We start from the raw sequence: 9,141 nt of genomic DNA, 5'->3' as shown, positions 1-9,141 counted from the left end.
TGCTGCCGTTGCTGACGGGAAGCTCAAATATCTGATAGAGCCCATCCCGCCGAACCCAGGCCCCACGGCTGGAGCTAACGAGATCGCCACGTATAGCGATTTCGTCATGGAAGCGGGTGCGATAAAGAACGTACTCATTTTTGCAATGGAATCCAATTTGCAGAAACGCTTCATAGCCCAAGGTGCAAACAAGATTTTCACCACGCTCACTAAGGAATTCTCGAAAGCACCGAGAATCATGACCTATGAGCATACCTGACGCTTCTTTGAGGCGAAACTCCAGAAGGGCCAACCGGTTAGCCCACACATTCTCAGCATGATTGAGAATGTCGAGAAACTGGAGGCACTTGATTGTAAGATCAGCGAGAACATCGTGATCGATCGCATGCTTCATTCACTCCACGATGGTTTTGCGCTCTTTAGAGCCAATTAGTATATGAATGATTTGAAGAAAAGTCCTCATGCACTACACTCCCTTCTCGTACAGACCGAGAAGGACATGAAGTTTAGTGGGAGCCTGAAACAGGATGTTCTCGTTGTGTCAAACAAGGGCAAGGGTAAGGGAAAAGCTCAGGCAGACCTAACAGTAGGTAAGTCGAAGTTTAAGAAGTCGGGATCGGGTAAGAGTGGGCCTGGTGAGTCGAGCACCTCACCAGGCGCGACAAAGAGCAAGACTAGTAACATGGAATGCCATCATTGCCATAAGACTGAGCATTGGAGGTGTACATGTCCTGTATACCATGAGGACATAAAAGCAGGTCGCGTTACTCCTGTTGGTATGTCTTCTTCTTCTTCTTCTACTTTTGTTCATATGATTGAGATTAACCATGCAAGTTACGGGACTTGGGTACTAGATACTGGTTGTGGTTCTCATCTATGCAATCATGTGCAGGGGCTCCGAAACATCGAACCCCTCGTAAATGGTGAGGTGGACCTGCGTGTCGGGAATGGAGCACGAGTGGCTGCCGTCTCGAGGGGAACATATGTGATCCAGCTTCCTAGCGGATTTGAGTTATTTTTATATAACTGCTATTATGTACCCAGTCTATCTAAAAACATTATTTCAGTTTCTTCACTTGACAAACTTGGTTTTTCATTTGTAATAGAGAATAATAGTTGCATTTTCTCATTACACGATATGATTTATGGCAAGGCAGTCTCCATGAATGGAATTTATGTTTTAGATCAGACCACTGAAATATTGCACGTAATGAACAAAAAGTTAAAGGTTGGTGACAAAGATCAAACTTATCTATGGCACTGCCGTATGGGACACATTAATGAGAAACGCGTTAAACAGCTCATACATAATGGAGCTATCTCGGCTTTTGATTTTCAATCATTTAGCACGTGTGAATCATGTCTCATTGGTAAGATGACTCGAATTTCCTTCAAAGGTGTTGGAATGCGCGCTGCTGACCTATTAGGACTCATATATACGGATGTGTGTGGACCTATGTCAATCACCGCACGAGAAGGATATAGGTATTTTATCACTTTCACGGACGATTTAAGTAGATATGGCTATGTCTACTTAATGAAGCAAAAAAGTGAGTCCTTTGAGAAATTCAAAGAAAACCAGAATCGGGTACAGAACCAACTGGGTAGAAAGATTAAAACACTACGATCAGACCGTGGTGGCGAGTATCTTTCACACGAGTTTGATCAACACCTTAAGGACTGTGGGATTGCCTTACAGTTAGCTCCACCTGGAACACCTCAATTGAATGGTGTGTCCAAACGGAGAAATCGAATACTACTTGATATGGTTCGATCCATGATGAGTCACACCGTATTGCCTGATTCATTGTGGGGTTATGCTCTTCTGTCAGCTGCTCTAATACTTAACCGAAGTCCGTCTAAAGCTGTTGACAAGACTCCATATGAACTATGGAATGGAACGGTCGCCAACTTGTCCTTTATACGGGTTTGGGGCTGCGAGGCTTATGTCAAGTGGAGACACGAGGATAAGCTCGACCCGCGATCGGTCAAGACATACTTTATAGGTTATCCTAAAGGAACATTTGGTCATTACTTCTATTCGCCAACAGAACAACGTGTATTTGTTGCGGCTAGTGCGACATTCTTAGAGAAGGAGTTTCTCGAGAACGCGAAGAGTAATAGAACCTTCGAGCTGTCGGAGATTCCAGAACCAAATGCCGAGCAACTATTGGAGGAACCAGTTCCTTCAATCCCGGCTGCGGTTAGTATTCCTGAGGAACCTAGGAGGTCGGGAAGAGTCTCTATTCCTCCGGACAGATACATTGGTATGGTCGAGGAACATGACATAGATGACATTCTGCTCTTAACGAGTAGTGAACCCGCAACCTATAAAGGTGCCATGACTAGTACCGACTCAAAGCTATGGCTTGAGGCCATGCAATCCGAGATGGACTCCATGTATGAGAACAACGTATGGGATCTTGTTGACTTTCCTGCTAAGGTTCGTCCCCTTCAATGCAAATGGCTTTACAAGATAAAGCATTATGTGGAAGGTCAACAAGATTCTATAAAGCACGACTAGTTGCTAAAGGTTTCACCCAAGTGCCAGGTTTGCACTACGATGAAATTTTTGCACCCGTAGTTATGCTGCGTTCCATTCGGATTATCTTAGCGATTGCCGCTTTTCATGACTATGAAATTTGGCAGATGGATGTAAAAACCGCCTTCTTAAATGGTTATTTGGAGGAAGAGTTGTACATGGTACAACCCGAAGGTTTCATCGATCCTGAACATCCTAAGAAAGTGTGCAAGCTTAAGCGTTCCATTTATGGACTTAAGCAAGCTTCTCGGAGTTGGAATCATCGTTTCGACCAAGTGATAAAAGAAAATGGATTTACTCGATCAGTTGAGGAACCATGTCTATATATCAAGTCGAGTGGGAGCAAGATTGTCTTCCTAATATTGTATGTTGATGACATACTCCTGATTGGGAATGACATACCTCTCTTAACTTCGGTAAAAGTATGGTTGAAGAACCATTTCCAGATGAAAGATCTGGGTGAGGCACAAAGAATTTTGGGCATCCGTATCTATCGAGATAGATCACGTCGGATGTTATCTCTCAGTCAGGAGTCTTATATAGACAAGATTCTAGAGAGATTCAGCATGACTAACTCCAAAAAGGGGTTTCTTCCTATGGCTCCAGGGGTGCATTTGAGCAAGTCTCAGGCACCAGAGACACCGAAAAAGAAAGAGCGCATGACCCGGATTCCTTATGCTTCGGCTATAGGATCAATCATGTATGCCATGATATGCACACGTCCGGACGTGGCATATGCATTGAGTATGACAAGTCGATTCCAACAGCATCCAGGTGAATCACATTGGATGGCTGTCAAGAACATTCTTAAGTACCTACGGAGGACTAAAGATTGGGCATTGACTTATGGAGGCGATCAAAAGCTATGCGCAATCGGTTACGCAGATGCTAGCTTTCAAACGGATCGAGATGACTCGAAATCTCAGTTTGGATTCGTTTTTACTCTTAATGGCGCTGTAGTCAGCTGGAAGAGTTCCAAACAAAGTGTTACAGCAGATTCTACGACTGAGTCCGAGTACTATGCCGCGTCTGAAGCTGCAAAGGAAGCGATATGGATGCGTCAATTCTTACAAGGACTATCTGTAGTTCCTAGTTCGAATGACCCGATCACCATCTATTGCGACAATAGAGGTGCCATCTTCCAAGCTAAGGAGCCTAAGTCTAGCAACAAGTCTAGACATGTACAACGGAAAGCTCATCTAATCCGAGATTACGTGGAGCAAAAGGAGGTAGTGATAGAAAAGATTGCTACAGATGATAATATAGCAGATCCTCTCACTAAACCATTACGACAAGATAAGCATGAAGGGCATGTTAATTCCATGGGAATTAAATGTGTTCCTGAGTTGTAGTACTCTTTTATGGATTAGATTCATTTTCTCGTGTACTCTATACGACATCATCGTTTTGATATTTATATATTTTGTTTTTCATGTTGAATTTGTACGACAATTTTGAACACCACAAAGTGAACTGAACAAACATTATATTTCGGTCCTTAATTGCCCAAGTGAGCTGATAACTCTGGCAATTATTTTGTGACGTTGGTTGATGGTGGGTTCAACGAGCCATAAGTCAAACGGTTGACTGACCAATCACAGAGGCGAGTTATATGGATATCTCGTAGGACACAATTGTGACAACGACGTGGAGTCCTAAATGTTTTATAACATTCGGTGCCAGGTCGTGGATAGGACCTCCATGGTGATCCTAAGAGTCGATTCTTTTGACTATCGATTGTCTTGAGATTAAGGCAGATTTTGGGTGACTTTAGTTTCTTTCTCACGGTCATCCGTAACAGGGGGCCAAGTAGATTTTTTCTGGGTCATTTCATGCTGTGCTTAGATCGGCAGGAGTCGAGTTGAAGGAAATATTCAGCCTTTATCAGATACTCGATATTTCTCAGGGCCACTCGAGGAGTCAGAATCGAAATGCATGGCCATGCTCGAATACGGTCGTTTTATCGTTAAGTTACTCTCTAGTCGGGGAAACCACTCTTGATACAGATCGATTGTAAAATACGACCTTTGCGGATACGGATCTGCAAATTGTTTTACATTGAGTGGGAGAAATTTTAAATGGATATGAGTATCGGTTATCGAACATACACTTGTACGGACAAGTGGGAGTTTGTTGGAGCCGGTGTCCTCCAGTTAGTGCGGATAACGTTATTGCACGTACACTTGTACGGACAAGTGGGAGCTTGTTGGGGCTGGTGTCATTCACAGTTAGTGCAATGACATATAAATCTCTAAAAGGATCAAAGGGTATACTTTTGTATTATTATCAGTTGGTCCACGTTTATCAATAACGGTTGGCTTGCTAGATAAGTTTGACGTTATTGTCATACAGATGGCGGTGATCAACTGGTCCCTAAAAGTCACACCTATAGGATACATTTGAGAGATGTGACGGTATGAAAATACAGTCATGTTTATGCCTAATATGACTAAGCGGTTAGTCGAAGTTATTGACTAATAACTTGTCGAACGCGATGTTGAGATAATTATTTAATACGGAGTAAATAATACTGGGTAATGTGAATTAAGCGGTTAATTCGTAAATTGAATATAAACGATTATATTTAATTAATGTATATTGAATTAATTAATTATACAATATTGTCATTGTCGGACATGTATTAATATGTCGACTAATTCATGTTACTAGTCGATATTTTAATATCCGATATAGGATCACGATTTATAATTAAAACCCGTCATATACATTTTAGCAAAACGAGTCGGACCACGAGTTAAATAAGGAGAAAGTGGAAAGCCCACTCCCCCTTTGAGCTCACGGTTTGGCCGAGAATAACAAAAGGAGAGTCCCTCTCTCCTTTTGACCTAATCATTGTCATTTGCACAAAAATTAGGGTTTTGGAGCATTTTCTCTCTGAAATTCTAGATCTCACATCAGAAAACTCACAAATAGCTCTCTCAATATTGCAAGGCAATTAGAGAGTAATTTCTAGCACAGGGGCATAGTCTCAGACGATCTTGGGTGCAACAATTAGGAGGAAATCTATATTGATTTCTGTTCTTAGGCCGAAATTCACAGGACTCGAGGTTGATTCTTGTTCTTTTATCGTTTCTCTTGTTTTTCGTTTATGACAGTTAATCACATGTTAAAATTGCGTTATAGCCCTTAATTTTAAGGGGTTTTATACGGATATTATCCCACACAATATCCATGCCAAACTGGTCCTAAACACATTTATTAGAAGTACTGTAAAGTATTAATGTTTACAACAATCCAAATCCAAACCAAAACCTATAAAGTGAATTCAACTGAGGACAACTACAAAATCATAGCTAAGACTCATAACTCTGATACTAGAATTGGTGATGACGACTTCCCCATGACCGCCCAAGCTCACCAAATGCAATACCTGTCAAGTCTGCTCACCATCCCCGAATGGATCACCGCAGGTTTTACAAAACAACAACAACGGGGTCAGTACCATTCAATCAATGTAAGACAAACAAACAATGTAACTGGCTGATCATCCTCCATATTAACCTACTACACACCGAAGTGTGTAGCCCTGCCGGATTACCCATCGCAACAGGTAGTCCACTCCGCCGGTGGGTGACCGCAGCCCATCCCCACCAAGTCCAGCTCCTCAACGAGCGACTAACAATCCTTGTCCCTTAATGTGCACATCCCCTCCCGTGACGGGTTCCATGGAGGGCGAACTAGGGTGTGAAGCCACTCCCTCAAGTGACTCCACCACAATCACACACACCACAGAATCACAGTTGTCACAACACCACAATCGTCACAACACAACCAACATGATGTGACCATAATTAGAGCATATTTAGTCCCCGAATTAGCCTTGTTCCCATGCTTTTTAGTGCATATTTGGGTCATTTATTGTCTTTAGTTCTTTGTTTTGCATATTCTTTGAGGTTTTGTGTCCTTGGTGGGAAAGGAGTGCAAACCTTGCATTTTCATGGCAAAATAAAGCTAAATTGATTGAATTCAATGACCAAGCATCAAGGAGAGACAAGATTAGAAGGCCTTTGTACATACTATAGTAGATGGGCAATGATGAGAAAAGATCCTTACATCCCCGAGGAAATCCTCAAGGATTTTATGAAGAAAAAGGAAGAAAAGAAGGAGGAAAGAAGCTGTAAGACAATTCGGGCGGATTGTCCACAAGACGCCCGTCCAGCACCCACAATCCGAGCATCTTCCTCCACAAGACACCCGTCCAGAAACACCCAAATCCGCCCGTCCCGTGCCTAAGACGCCCAGATTCCCTTACAACCATTTCGTCTTCTACAAGCTTCAAGGAAGGATGCGCATCTTTTTCTAAGACCGGCGAAAAGGAGACCGGGGTCTCCCTAGATACCGGCAATTCCTCAAGGACTTAATCGTCATTTAAGCCCTTAGTAAATCCTAATTTATGTACCTAATCCCCACTATAAATACCCCGTTAGTCTAATTAGAAGAGCATGTTCTTCTTAGCAATCTTTAGTGTAGTTAATATCAATCAAATCTCTCTTTAATTTTGTAATCAACATTTAATCAAGTTTTAATACAAGTTTCATTTCCTTAATCTCTCTTTTGTTCATCCTTTGTTTTGGGTAATTGAAGATTATTTGGGTTATTATTGGGAGATTGACAACCTTCCAATCTGTCATCAAGTACTTCTAATTATTCGTTGCTTTATTATTGGAATCATTAGTAGGTATAATTCTCTTAATCCCTTTTTAATTATTGTTAATTATCTTCATTTATTCATCATGTTTCACTTTGTTGGTATGATTGACAACCTTGCTAGCATGTTCAACATGATAATGAGTGAGTAGTTTCCTTAGCTAGGGTTAATGGGTAATTAGGGGAAACCAACATGGGGAATGATTCATGCTTAATTTAATATGTTTTCATAGTTTATTTGCTTGCTTGTTGTGATCTCAACTTATGCACATGTTATGTTTGATGAAATGCGAGCCTATGAATCCTTGCATTTTTTACCCATCACCTATCTTTTCAATGAGACTTGTAAGATATAAACCAACTCGAGTCTCATTAGACCATCCATATTGTTGAGTAGGGAAGATTAAGTCAACTTGTAGGTGTTGTACAATCTAATCGATTCGGCTCCGGGACCCAAACTTTCCTAGGATTGTAAGATATAAACCAACTCGATCCATCACAACAATAATTGCTTGCTTATAATTTGAGAATATGTTTGTATGATCAATTCCCATGAATCCCCTATGACCCCATGATACCCTAGTGATTTTTATCAATTGTTTACATCCCTTTTAATTCATCTTGCTTGTTTACTTTTATTGCTATTTAGTCTAGTGATCTTCTACTTCAAACCCCAATTGTGACACCACTAGTTGCAATAGAAAATCTCATATCAATTCCCGTCCCTTGAGATCCGACCTTTACTTGCCTCTTTACTAATTTTAGAGTTGTTTGTGAAGTTATAAATTGTATTTTGGTCTAGGTGCTCCTAACGACAAGTACTGAAAACTAAACCCCTCATAAGGGATCACGACCAAAAATGGTGACGTTGCCGGGGACGGTGTTAACTTGATTTAGATTTTCTTATATTGTTATTAGTTGTGTCTTTCTTTGCCTTGGGAAAGTAAAACTCCCCAAGGTTTGTTCTAATTATTTTCGAGTTGTTTGATATTTTTCATGTCTAGAAGATCACAAGGTAACTTGTTACCCTTTGATCACGAAATTGAAAGGACTTTGACAAACAATAGAAGACTTGCTAGGAGAACTTTGAGAGGTATTGTTGAGGTTGTAGATATTCAACCAAACACTATTGAGTTCATCAACCCTTTTGCAAGAGAAGGTGAGGAGAACCCAACACAAAATCAACCCACAATGCCTAAATTTTCATCACATTCCGTACCCACCGAGGAGAACCTACCCAATGGTGCTCCCACACCACAACACTTAACCGGAAATTTTATTGCCAAATCCGCATTTATCCAATTAGTCAAAAGTAGCCAATTTGGGGGGATGCCTAGTGAAGACCCTCACTCTCACATGGAGACTTTTTGCGACTATTGTGATGCAATTTCTCAAACCGGTGTAACTCAAGACCAAATTCGATGGGTCTTATTTCCTTTTTCTCTAATTGGCACCGCGAAACATTGGTTGAAAGGCCTTGATAAGGCTACTCTCGGAATTGATTCTTGGAAGAAGTTGGCTCTAGCTTTCTACAAAAAGTTCTATCCACCGGAAAAGACTAACATGCTAAGAGCTCAAATTACGGGCTTTAAGCAAAGAGATGAAGAATCTTTGTATGAAGCTTGGGAGCGATTCAAAGGAATTTGTCGCTCATGTCCTCACCATGGACTTAGCGAGTGGTTCTTGGTACAACAATTTTGGAACGGTCTTTATGAAGACTCAAGATATATTCTCAACATGGGATCAAATGTAATGTTCACCGAAGTTGATGACAATCAAACTTGGAACAAGATTGAGGAAAGGGCGGTCCATAACTCACAATATAGTAGGCCTCGCAAGGCTACTAGAGGAGGAAAGCATGAAGTGGACTCCATTACTCAATTGGGTGCTCAACTTAGTGCTCACATTGATACCATCAATTTGAAGTTTGA

At 41.2% G+C, this 9,141-nt stretch overlaps 1 non-coding gene across 1 annotated transcript; it reads right to left on the bottom strand.

Moving 5' to 3' along the window:
• Nucleotides 1-8,773: 8,773 nt before the first annotated feature.
• On the bottom strand, nt 8,774-8,880 carry LOC141610131 (small nucleolar RNA R71). The gene has a single exon (XR_012528028.1). It is a non-coding gene; the product is annotated as a small nucleolar RNA R71 (small nucleolar RNA).
• Nucleotides 8,881-9,141: the final 261 nt, after the last annotated feature.

This window comes from Silene latifolia, chromosome 10, assembly GCF_048544455.1.
Source record: "Silene latifolia isolate original U9 population chromosome 10, ASM4854445v1, whole genome shotgun sequence".
NCBI lineage: Eukaryota > Viridiplantae > Streptophyta > Magnoliopsida > Caryophyllales > Caryophyllaceae > Silene > Silene latifolia.
Note: the sequence above shows the minus strand (reverse complement) of the source record. Positions and strands in the feature narration are given on the sequence as shown.